This window comes from Cibotium barometz, chromosome 2, assembly GCF_041138505.1.
Source record: "Cibotium barometz isolate CiBa-2024 chromosome 2, ASM4113850v1, whole genome shotgun sequence".
Lineage (NCBI taxonomy): Eukaryota > Viridiplantae > Streptophyta > Polypodiopsida > Cyatheales > Cibotiaceae > Cibotium > Cibotium barometz.
The window spans coordinates 20,533,110-20,546,252 of NC_141047.1; positions in this window are offsets into that span (position 1 = coordinate 20,533,110).

A 13,143-nucleotide genomic window follows, 5' to 3' on the forward strand; every position below is an offset into this window, starting at 1 on the left:
ATCTCATGATGATGCTCACAAATAATTCTCTTGATCTTTTCTTGTGCCTCTTTGTTATGGCGAAGATCTTTAGGAGTCTCAACTCCATTCAACCACCTTCGTACAAGGCGGTAGTTGCCAAGCAAAATGGCATGTTGATCCTTAATGCATTTCTCTAATAATTCTTTCCCATAGAGCTTGTTTTGGTCTCTACTCACCAATCTAGGTGCTCAAAACACCTCATCATATGTAGGTGTAGGACTAACACCTGCTAAGACTTGTTGGCCCAAGAGCGTGTGAATAAGGAGGTTCCTTATCTTTAATCTCCCCATTGCCTGCATAACCATGTGACATAGAAAACAATTTGCATAACATGCATAAACCAATTACAAACACACTAGTATATCTTTATATATAAAAGATTACAACATTTAAGATCATTAAAATGTGTGAACCTTTCTTTGAGGTTGGAGAACTTTGAATATCCTTTATGATTGTGCTCATGAGACCCAAGAAATTTTTATCTTCACACATCATTTTCTTTAGCATTGCTTGCATTTCCACATTCGTAGTTGCCATCTCCAACCTACATAAATTCAATCCAAGGAGAACATATTACATGCAAGCACATCAAATGAAAACTATAAGGAATAAAATGACATAAGATAAAAAACACTCATTGTACATTGAAACATACCAACGATTCATAGAGTTGCTTAAGTTCCAAAAGTACCATTGATGAGAAACTGAGCTACGATTGCCATATGATTGGAACTACCTTTGCTTCTCCCTCTATTATCATGCTCCTTGTTTTGATAACTTTCCATTTATCATTAATCAATACACATAATCACCAATCCTTCCAATCATTGTCCTCCATTTCTACCTTCCATCTCTTTTCTTGATTATGAATCATTTTTAACCATGCTACTTTCACTTGTTTTGTTGTGTAACTCACTACTCTAATAACTGCATATTTTAGATCAGTTGAGGAGCATAATACATCAAAATTCAGTTTCAACTGAACAATATCATTCACCTCTAGCCAAGGTGGAATGCATCCAACACAGCCTGGCTGAATCAAGCGTGTTCTTAATCTTAGGTCTTTTATCTCATATGCGATGATTTTTTTACCATGTTGAAAGGGAATAAACTTATGAAGTAAAGAACTAATAGGCCTTATGCAATCCCATGTGTATGGCAAATACACATTTTGTAACACACTCATGCCAGTGGTATAATCAACATCTAACCTTTCAAATCCTCCCTCAACCACAATACATTGCCTGTAGTAGTTGGCTCCAAAAAATAGCCTTAACTCACCATTACATTGAAATGAGAAAAGATATGTTATGCATGCTTTTTTCCAATATCCCACCATGGAGACTAATGTTACATCTTCATCACATTTCACCACAACTTGATCCCCAATATTATAGACCTCTCCCTTAAATAGGACTTTCTTATATTCTGTTACTCTCTCAATCCGCTAGCTTAAATACTGCTCAGCATACCTTCTTTCTTCAACGGTTGCATCCCTATATTTTAGCTTCTGCCCTGCAATGACAATACCTTTTTCATGAATTGCTCTTTGGCATCCACTTGCTATGGCATTCATAGTAGATAAGGTCCATAATTCTTTGGCCTTTACAATGGATGATACATGCATAATACCCAATGCATGCCACTCAGGACATTCATAATAGCCATCTTTATCTACTAAGTATCCATCTAGAGTAGAAAGAGCTTGATGAAACTCTCTGAACATTCTTTGGCATTCATAGTAGATAAGGTCCATAATTCTTTGGCATTCTTTGGCATTCATAGTAGATAAGGTCCATAATTCTTTGGCCTTTACAATGGATGATACATGCATAATACCCAATGCATGCCACTCAGGACATTCATAATAGCCATCTTTATCTACTAAGTATCCATCTAGAGTAGAAAGAGCTTGATGAAACTCTTTGAACATTAACGATGTGCCTCTTTTGATGAGGAAAAAAGTGTTGGTCTCTATGAACCAAGTGCAAGTTTCTCCTTTGATTCGGCCATGTGACCCGCGGGTTCAGTCGGAATACAAAGGATAGATAAAAGGCCCTCGACTACATTAGAAGATTTTCCTAGAGGAATCGCCTATGCTTTCTGGGCAAGAGAAGTTTTTTTCGAATTCGGTTTTAGAAGAACCACCAGATTAGTCTCTTGTCCGGACATTTGTGGGCGAGGCCCCGAGTGGGAAGCTCTACCGTGCGTGTGAGGTTGCTACTTCTTCTTGCCAACACTTCACAGTTCGGTGCGCAGAGAGGGCATGGATCTCGCAGCTGGTATCAGAGCAATTTGGTTGAAATTGATAAACCAAGAAGCAAGAAATGTCAAAAATTTATGAATTACCAATGAAAGATTGTAATTGCGTTTTGAAATTCATACGAACTGATATTCAGAATAGAAATTCATAAATTGGAAATTAGGTTTTTAGATGGAAGTACCGTAGTTGTATGGAATCCCTGACTTGCTTAAGTCCTAGATATGATGGCATTTGTCTTATAACATCAAGGGCCATGACTACCCATATATATCGTGGGTATACTGCAGCTCTTTATTGACAATATATACGAGTGAATCTAAGACCTTGAAGTTATGAGTAAAAATGCTATCCTAGATGATGATTTTGAATGCTGGTTAATATGATTTTAGAATTCTGGTTGAAAATTGATGAATTGATTTGGATTCTGATTGAAGGATAATGATTTTCTGAATCCTGGTTGAAAGTAGATGAGCTGAATAAGTCATGATGATGATGAATGGAGAGAATTCCAGTAATAATGTTAGTAAGTTGGAATATGATCAAGACTTTCAGCAGATCACTATGAGATTAGTGGATCGTACTACTGACAAGATTGTTCGTAACTTAACCTTGGGCCCAGTAGACCCAATTATGGAATAACAAATTGAGAACTTGTATAACTAAAATTTTCATGGGGAATGTTCAGATGAAATTACTGGTATGATGGACCATTATTGTGTTAAAGATATGAATGAACTATTTTTTGATAATGAGTTCTGTATGTTTCTTCTTATAGAAGGGATATTTATCCCAGGATTCTGAGAGGGTTGACCAAACTTTAAGGAACCCCAGAATCAGTTGGATCCAAAGCATAATTCCTTTTTTTTTTGGATTCGAGTTATAAATAAAGTAGTCTTTTCACCTGAGTGTCTTGGTTAAGTTGAAAAAATGGACTTAACAAAGAATTTTCATATTGATAGGATCATGGATCGAGGTCGTCGTGGTAGAAATGTTAGCCCCCGACGCGATGCAAAAGAGCTTGACCCAAATGTTCTTAAAGCTCTTCATAGATCTCAGCCTGGACCTTTCAAAGGTGAAGGGGACCACTTGGGAGAAACAGTAGAGAAGTGGATCAAAGCTATGGAGGAGTACTTTGATGTCACCGGTTACAACAAAAAGAGTAAGGTGACTCTTGCCAGGCTGGAGGAGCCATTGTGAGACAAACCGCTTAGATCGGAACACCCAGACATGTGATGATCTTAAAGCATACCTCAGAAAGAGATTCTATCCTCCAGGCTTCATGGAGACAAAGATGAACGAGTTCCTGGAGCTAACCCAGGGAAGCCCAACTATGGAGGAATATCACCAGGCATTCAATCTCCTCCTCAAATACTCACCACTGCTAGATGAAGAACAGTTGATGGCTAGGTTCATTTGGGGATGAACAAACCCTTGGATGCCTTGGTGAAAAATGCCAAGTCAGTTTCTATGGGGGCTGAAGCAGTGTGGATGCTGAAAAATGCCAAGCCAATTTCTATGGCTGAAGCAGTGTGGATGGTGAAGGATTTCACCAAGGTCTTTGTTGTCAAGGCCCGCCAAAGCCAACACCACCATCTTTCAAAAGATTCCTAACCTCGAAAGGTGATTTTAACTTTCTGCCTCTCCTAATAGACAACAAGGTCCTAAAACCCAGGATACGAAAAGTTACAGAATGGAAGGAAGGCATTTTCCTCGGGACACAATTCCCTGGAACTCAACTTCAGAAGTTCCACCCTTGAACAAAGGAATTAAATGCTTTAACTGCCAAGGATACGGTCATCGTAGTATGGATTGCCCAACTCCTTTTGGATCAAGGTTTTCAAGACAAGGAAGTCAAGGACCAAGATTCCAGATTCCAGCTCCTTCCTTCCAAAGTAATCAGGGTCCCTCCCATTAAAATCAGGGAAACCCCAGAGGTAGGACTCCCTGACCAACCCTCATCTTCGATGCAAAGTAATGCTAGACCTCAACCTCAGAATAGGGGAAGTCAAAGAGAAAGGTTCCCAAACCATCCATCTACTTCCAAAGCAGTAACGCTGGAAGTAATTGAAGAAGAAGAAAGAGATTATCCTTCAGCTGGGCGAGATGAGGACATCTCACGTTTTTTAAGTGGGGTAGGATGTAAAACTCCTCCCTCCAGCTTTTGAGATGTAAATGTGTAAGAACCTCCCCTTCAGTCTCTATAATCATCTCCTATTTTAGAATGTAAGAAAACATTATTTTCCTTGTTTTGGTCTAGAGAGAGAAAATATTCTAGAGAGAGGTAATACAGGTTTGAGATATTTTTGGATATGAAGTTATCCCTTTTATTTAAGATGAATTACCTTGAAACAAAAGTTCAAAAAGAGTTTTCTAATATGCATTAGAAATTAATTGATTATGTGTATTAGACACCTTAGCCTAAGGGTCCACATTTTAAAAAAAATTTGGATTAAGGCCCAAAGAGTGTTCTAAAGGGCCAATAGGATTAATCCAAGTGTTTGAATAAGAAAAATGCAAAGAGAAAAAGAATATCCCCCAAAAATGAGTAAATTCTCACATAAGATGAAGAGTTGACTAGTACTGGGATTTATTAATAAAAAAATAAAATTTTTGACACCTCAGGATGGGGAGAAGGGTTCATGAAGGAGGAACCTAAAAGCTCATGATTACTCCAAATTTATTTAAAAAAATGAGATTTTTCATCTCTCCTCTCTCCTCTTTCAAATCAGATCAGAAAAGTGGACCTAACTGGTCCAAAACTTCTCCAAATTGGACCAAATTGAAGCTGGAAGCCTCTAGATTCTGGTTGGACTTGGTTGTTGGCCTCCCTCGCCTATAAATAGACCCCCAATCGTTTGTATTTTCATATTGGAGTAACTCTATGCTAGTGTAATTTTCAGTTTAGTGTAATTCTATTATCCCTCTACCTTGCCTCTCCATTGTAAAGCTTTGGGGCTTCACTAAACCTCTTCTTCTCTTGAATATTACCCTTTTCCCTTGAAGCCTTTTCTTTGGGGGCTACTCAACTTTTTCAAGGTAAAGAATCAAGCAAACCAAGGGTAAGCCTAAACAATGAAGTTTATGCTCTCTTTTTAATGTTAATCTTCTTCCTAACCTCCCTCATGCTTGGGAAGCATTTTACTTTATAAGTTTCCTCTTAAAAACCATGCTTTTCTTGATATATGATTAATTAATGTTTATGTTTAAACTTAGGTTTATGTATAAACTAATCTTTATGCTAAAAGTGTAATTTTAACCATTTTCAATTCATAGAAATGTGGGAAAGTTATGGCAAAATTTTATCATTAGAAAATGAAGGTTTATGCATAATAAATTTTATTCTAAAAGTGTAATTTTGGGCATTATCATTTCATAGAAAATGCAGGGAAACTATGGTAAAAATTTTAGCATTAGAAAATGAATTTTATGCATAATTAATTTTTATGCTAAAAGTGAAATTTTAAGCATTCTCATTCCATAGAAAATATGGGGAAGTTATGGTAAAATCTTTATCATTAGAAAATGGAATTTATGCATAAATAGCTTTTATATCAAAAGTGGAATTTTGAGAAAAATGTGGGAAAGCTATGGAAAACTTTATATCATTAGAGAATGGATTTATGTATAATTAATTTTTATGCTAAAAGAGGAGTTTTCAGCATTATTCATTTAGTAGAAAAATAAAGAAAGTTATGCACAAATTTTCTAGATTCATTCAAATTAGGAGAATTATGAAAATTATGAGGAATATAATTCATTTAGATAAAAATGGATTAGTAGGTATGAATAAATATTTTATGCTAAAAGAGGGATTTCCATGATATTTTATTTTGTGATAATAGAAGAAAGAATGTGAAAATATTCATACGGGTGCATCGAGAAAACATAGATTAATTTTTAATCAGAGAGAAAATATGGGTGCAATTGATTTTGTAAATCCCATGAGATCGTATGCATAAATCTTTTATTCAAAAAGAGGAATATTGAGTATATTTTATTTTGGAAAAATCGAGAAAAGAATGTGAAAAAATATTCACAGTAGTGCATCGAGAAATCATCAGAAAGAGGAACCACGTGAAAAGATGCAGGGGGGAAGAGAGCTTGAGCTCTTGCAAGCACACACACACACTCACAAAACCCTAATAGAGAACACACAAGGTGAGAGGCTGAAAATCTTCTTCTTCTCTACTCAACACTCAACACACCATATACAAGAATAAGAGTACACACAATATGAAAGGTACTCAACCAAATACATACACGGGTTCTCTATAGTGTGAACCCGACTAAATGAGCTGGCGCTATAACTATGCCAGTCTCTAGAATGGCTGTCACACAGCCTGTCATCCCACTGGCCGCATATCACCCAAGATCTCACCAACCATGCCAGTGGTGTAAGTGTGGGGCCTATCCCCCAGGCGGGTCATCAGTGTCCACCGCCTCACTAGAGCTCGATATCTCAACACTCCCCCTCGAGCTCAACTCCATCTCATGTACACCAAGTGAAGCCCTGAATCTGCGGAGCTTCTCTGTACCCAATGCTTTGGTGAAGATGTCAGCTACCTGATCCTCTGTGCTGACATAAACAAGGTCAAGGTCTCCTGCCAAGACCTTCTCTCTGACGAAGTGGTAGTGGACCTCTATGTGCTTCGTACGAGCATGAAAGACTGGGTTCCTGGCCAACTGTATACTACTAATGTTGTCACAGAAAATGACAACTTGTCTATCCACTGATAGACCCAAATCTGCAAGTAGCTTTCTCAACCAAGCTACCTCACATGCTGCCATAGCAGCTCCTCTGTACTCGGCCTCTGTACTCGATAGAGCAACCGTAGGCTGCTTCTTGCTGCTCCAAGTCACAGCAGCACTCCCCAAAGAAAACATGAATCCACTGGTAGATCTTCTGTCTGAGATACTACCAGCCCAGTCAGCATCTGTGTACCCATGTACACATATCTCTGTCCCAGTCTCATAGAATAGTCCACAATGCAAAGTAGACCTCACATACCTCAGTATGCGTCTCACTGCATCCAAATGCGGTTTCCGTGGAACCTGCATAAACTGACTCACCAACCCAACAGCATAGCTCAAATCTGGTCTGGTGATCGTCATGTAGATCAAACTTCCTACTATGCGTCTGTACATAGTAGGATCCTCCAAGATCTCCCCTGAATCTGCACTCAACTTGCCATTCTGATCCAATGGCACAGAAATAGGCTTACAGCCTGTCATACCATACTTGGACAACATGTCCAAGCCATACTGTCTCTGCAGTAATCCAATACCATGTGGTGACCTAATCACCTCAATGCCCAAGAAATATCTGAGCTCCCCCAGATCCTTCATCTCGAACTTCTGTTTAAGCAAGATCTTTACATCAAAGATCTCTGCATCATGGTCCCCCGTAATGATCAAGTCATCTACATAGATGACAACAAGCACAACTCCTCTATCACCATGTCTCACATACAATGAGAAATCTGCATTGGCTACATGAAAGCCAATAGTGACAAGATATTCAGAAATCTTGTCAGACCATGCTCTTGGTGCTTGCTTTAAGCCATACAAGGCTTTCTTCAACCTGCAAACATGCTCGGGGTGACCCACATCCTCATAACCAGGTGGCTGCAACATATACACCTCTTCTTGCAAATCCCCATGCAAGAATGCATTCTTTACATCCATCTGATGTAAAGACCATTGCTTTGACGCAGCCACTGCTATCACAACTCTCACCGTTGCCATCTTGGCAACTGGGCTGAAAGTTTCCTCATAATCAATCCCATATGTCTGCGCATATCCTTTGGCTACCAATCTAGCCTTGTACCTGTTTATGCTTCCATCACTGTTATGTTTAACTTTGTACACCCACTTGCATCCAATGGCTTTCTTGCCTTCTGGCAATTGCACTAAATCCCAAGTTTCATTTCCATATAGTGCATCCATCTCCTCATCCATAGCTTTCTCCCAATTCACATTTCCAACAGCCTCATCAATGCATGTGGGCTCAACAACCTGCACAACCTTTGCCATATATGCATAGTGATGTGCCACATAACCGTCATATGTAAATCTCTGCACAGGGTTCTTCACTCTCCCTGATCTTCGCAGCTTTTCATTCATGGCTTCCATAGCCTTCTTTACACCAGGTGTTCTCATAGCTGGGATCCCAAGCTCCTCATCAAGGCTCATATCTGAGCCACTAGACTCTCCATCAACATGAGAATGCCCTGCAGAAATGTCAGGCATACCAAGGGGCTCAACCACTTTCTCTTTTCCTTTTCGTGATGTAGTAATCACATTTGTGGGGCTGGTATTATGACGCAGCCTGCCACTCCATGGTCTATCAACAGACCCACTAGATGAGGACTCTCCTGGTCCACTCAAAGACTGTGATTGCTGACCTGCATTCTGTGCAACCACACTTCCACTCAAATCAGCCCCAACAGCTTCTTTTTCAGCAGCATACCAGCTGCTCATCTCATCAAAGACGACATCCCTGCTTACCCTCAACTCACGTGTAGTAGGGTTATAACACCTGTATCCCTTTTGCTCAAGGGAGTATCCAATAAACACACATTTTTCAGCTTTCGGATCCAGCTTGGTTCTCAGCTCATCTGGCACATGCACATATGCAATGCATCCAAAAACTTTCAGATGAGATAAATCTGGTTTTCTGCCAGTAAACCTCTCCTCTGGAGTTACATCATGTATGGCTGCAGTTGGAGTCCTGTTCATGATGTATACTGCTGTAGAAACAGCCTCAGCCCAATAGCAATGCGGCATATTCTTCTCTTCCATCAATGCTCGCGCAATCTCTGCAATGTGCCTGTTTTTCCGCTCAGCAACTCCATTTTGCTGCGGAGTGTATCTGCATGTGAACTGTCTCCGAATACCATTCTTCTTCAAAAATTCAGAGAACTCATTGGAGAAGTATTCTCCCCCTCCATCTGACCTTAGGCACTTGACATATTTTCCTGTTTGCTTTTCAACCAAAACTCTGAAATTCTGAAAGTGAGTGAACACCTCACTCTTCTCCTTCATGAAGTATACCCACACTTTTCTTGTGTGGTCATCAATGAAAGTGACATAGTACCTGCAGCCTCCCATAGAAACGGTCTTCGTAGGACCCCATACATCTGAATGCACAACATCTAGTGCATTTCTGCTCACATATCTGTTACGTGGAAACGCATGCTTTGTTTGCTTCCCAAATTGGCATGCTTCACAGATTTTCTGCATACCTTCCACTTTAAATTTTGGCAGCCCTGTCACAATTCCTTTTGTCTGCATAGACTTCAATCTCTGCACATTCACATGACCAATCCTTTTATGCCATATGTCTGTGTCTGCAACAACTCCTGAACCATTTGCAAACATTGCAGCACTCATTTCAGGCATGTCTACATCCAACGTAAACATTCTGCCCACTCTGTTGCCTTTTGCAACCAACCTGCACTTGTCTTTGAAATCTTCAACATAACATCCATCAGGGTTAAACCGAACCTGCAAACCCTGCTCAATCATCTGGCCAACTGAAACCAGATTCTTTGTTATGTTCGGTACATGAAGTACATCTGCAAGGTACTTCACTTTGCCATCCTGCATAGATAATGGCACATCTCCAACGTGGGCAATTGGATGAGCAGTGTCATCCCCTGTTTCCACAAAACCTGGTCTTTCCGGGTTTTTCATCTCCTTGAACCACTCTCCATGACTCGTCATGTGGTTCGAAGCGCCTGAATCCACATACCACACATTATCTTTTTGTGCTGCATCAACATTTTCAGACATGGCATTCACGACATGCTGCATAACAAACAACCTTTCATTATCCTCATTATTTCTGCTTGAGGATGCATAGTTGTTTTGCTGCACTTTCCCATTTTGCATGTCAGCCTGCTTCTTATAACATTCTGACTGCACATGTCCTGGCTTACCACAATAGTAGCATTCACGTGCATCATTATATTGCCTTTGCCAATTTCCACGGCCTCTTTGGCTCCCCCTGCCTCTGAATTTGCCTCTTCCACCTGCGTGTTGTTGTTGTTGTTGTTGATTCTGGGACTGTTGTTGCTGCTGCTGCTGCTGCTGACCATAATTCTGATTACCTGTTCGGCCACCTCCTTGACCGCGTCCACGGCCTCCTCTACCTCGTCCTCTTCCTGAACTCGTGTAGAAGGCCTGTTGCTCTGAACTGTTCTTGCTTTGTGAAGACTGTTGGTCTTCACCCAAGCTCTTCTCTTCGATAATCAGCATAGACACCAAATCTGTAAAGTTGGGAATGTTTTCCCGAGTCTGAATAGACGTCTTAAACGCCTTGTATTGTGGCCCGAGACCACGTAAACAGACTTCCACCTTGTCATCATCATCTACTGACACACCAATAGATGCAAGGGATTCCACAATGCCCTTTATCTTCAACGCATAGTCATTCACAGACATGCTCTTTTTCTCCACAGTATGAAGTTCATTCTTCAACTGTATCTTACGTGCCTTGGTATTTGTTTCATAAAGCTTTACCAAGGTGTCCCACGCCTCCTTGGGGGACTTGGCATCCTGAATGTGCCCAATCATGGTGTCCTGTATACTAATGGAAAGCCAATACATAACCTTCCTGGCTCCTTGGTTCCAGTCTTTAAACTCTTTTACATCTGCAGCAGTCGGATTTATATCCGGTATCTCCGGTGCCTCTTCATGCTCACCTTCTATGTAGTCCCAATAGCCTTTTCCCATCAGGAAATTAGTCAACCTGAACCTCCAAGCATGGAAGTTATTCTTGTCCAGCTTCTCAGCCACAATCTGTGTTATGCCATCATTAGACATCTTGCCAAACACACAATTTTACCAGAAACTACACTCTGGTTTTTCTGCACAAATGCTCTATTTTCTGCACAGCGGTACTGCAGTCCACTCAAATGTCACAACCAGTGACTTCAATGTGCATACATACACCCAATGGCAACTGTAGACCTCTTTGCAGTACCCACAGTGTCTGCACAGTCAATCTGTCTTCCTGCAGTTCTTAAAACAGAGTTCTGCAGAGAATCGATGACTTACCCGCAGTGCTCGAAATTGCCTGCTTTCTGAAAAACGGAGGTCCAGACGCGCCCGAAACGCGTTTTCGGCCCGAAAAGCTCAGTCCAAAGGACTATATAGTTGCCCTAGAGCTTCACTCCCGCGAAGAAAGCTCCTCAATCGGAGATCGTTTGCCGGTGCCTCCCGTAGAGCTCCCGACAAGGGTGTAGTCACCAACACAATAGGGAAGAGTAGTTGAAGCTCTTACCCTCGTACCGCTTCCTGTGGTTCTCTTGCTTGCAGCTCAGCCCTTAGCACGAACCAGGCTCTGATACCATGAAAAGATGCAGGGGGGAAGAGAGCTTGAGCTCTTGCAAGCACACACACACACTCACAAAACCCTAATAGAGAACACACAAGGTGAGAGGCTGAAAATCTTCTTCTTCTCTACTCAACACTCAACACACCATATACAAGAATAAGAGTACACACAATATGAAAGGTACTCAACCAAATACATACACGGGTTCTCTATAGTGTGAACCCGACTAAATGAGCTGGCGCTATAACTATGCCAGTCTCTAGAATGGCTGTCACACAGCCTGTCATCCCACTGGCCGCATATCACCCAAGATCTCACCAACCATGCCAGTGGTGTAAGTGTGGGGCCTATCCCCCAGGCGGGTCATCAGTGTCCACCGCCTCACTAGAGCTCGATATCTCAACACCACGAACATAATTGATTTTTTGAAGATTATGAAGTATACTTCTAGATTCTTGGGAAATAGAATCTTAAGTACACTCTCAACGAGAAAAGGGATTTTCCAAAAAAAAAACCAGAAACACGCTTAGTTGGATGAATGTAAATACTTGTGAACAGACTTATTCCTAGATTCCCTGGGAAAGGAATATGGAATACTTGAAAGGATCGAGGATCCAAAAGTGAATGGAAATATAGATTTAATTGAATTGAGTCAAGAAAAAGTTGCCTTTAATCGAGCCAAGTAATGGCCGAAACTTAGAAGCTCCGTTAGTGTGGAAATGATATGCGATAATGTGAGTGAATGTGGGAATGATGTGAATGGATGTAGAAATGATATGCGATGATGTGAGTGAATGTGGGAATGATGTGGGAAGATGTGAATGGATGTGGAAATGATATGTGATGATGTGAGTGAATGTGGAAATGATGTGGGAAGATGTGAATGGATATGGAAATGATGTGAATAAATGTGGCAATTGATGTGGAATGATGTGAATAGATGTGAATTAATGTGGGATTATGTGAATGGATGTTAATGGATGTGAATTGATATTAAAAAAATGTGGGATAATGAGAAATGACGTGGAATGATATAGGATGATGAGAAATGATGTGGAATGATGTGGAATGATGAGGAATAATGTGAGAGGATGTGGAATGATGGGAAATTTGTTTGGAACTGTATTTGTATGTGAAACGTGTTTTTAAAGATTGTTTTATGTCAAGAATGATGGGGAAGCATTTTGACTATCTTATGGAATGAGGTCGTGGGGACCTAAGTGGAAATGTTGCAATACAGCTGAACGAAGAGTCAAAGAATGACATCTCGCGTGGCAAGATCGCAGCCGAGGTCTTGACCTCGGTTAAAATGGTGAGCTTCCGGTATGGTGGATGAGGAACCAAGAAAGCGGCCTATGAGTGAAGCGTTGGGTCACTTGCAAAGGAACCTAGAGGGTGCTGACCATATGGTGCTCGAGCTCTAGGTTGACCAGGATACCCACGCGTGCGTCGACGACGAGGAAGAAAATGCGTTGGCATTGTTTTCTAAACACGAGCATGGATCTGGTTGATTATCCTT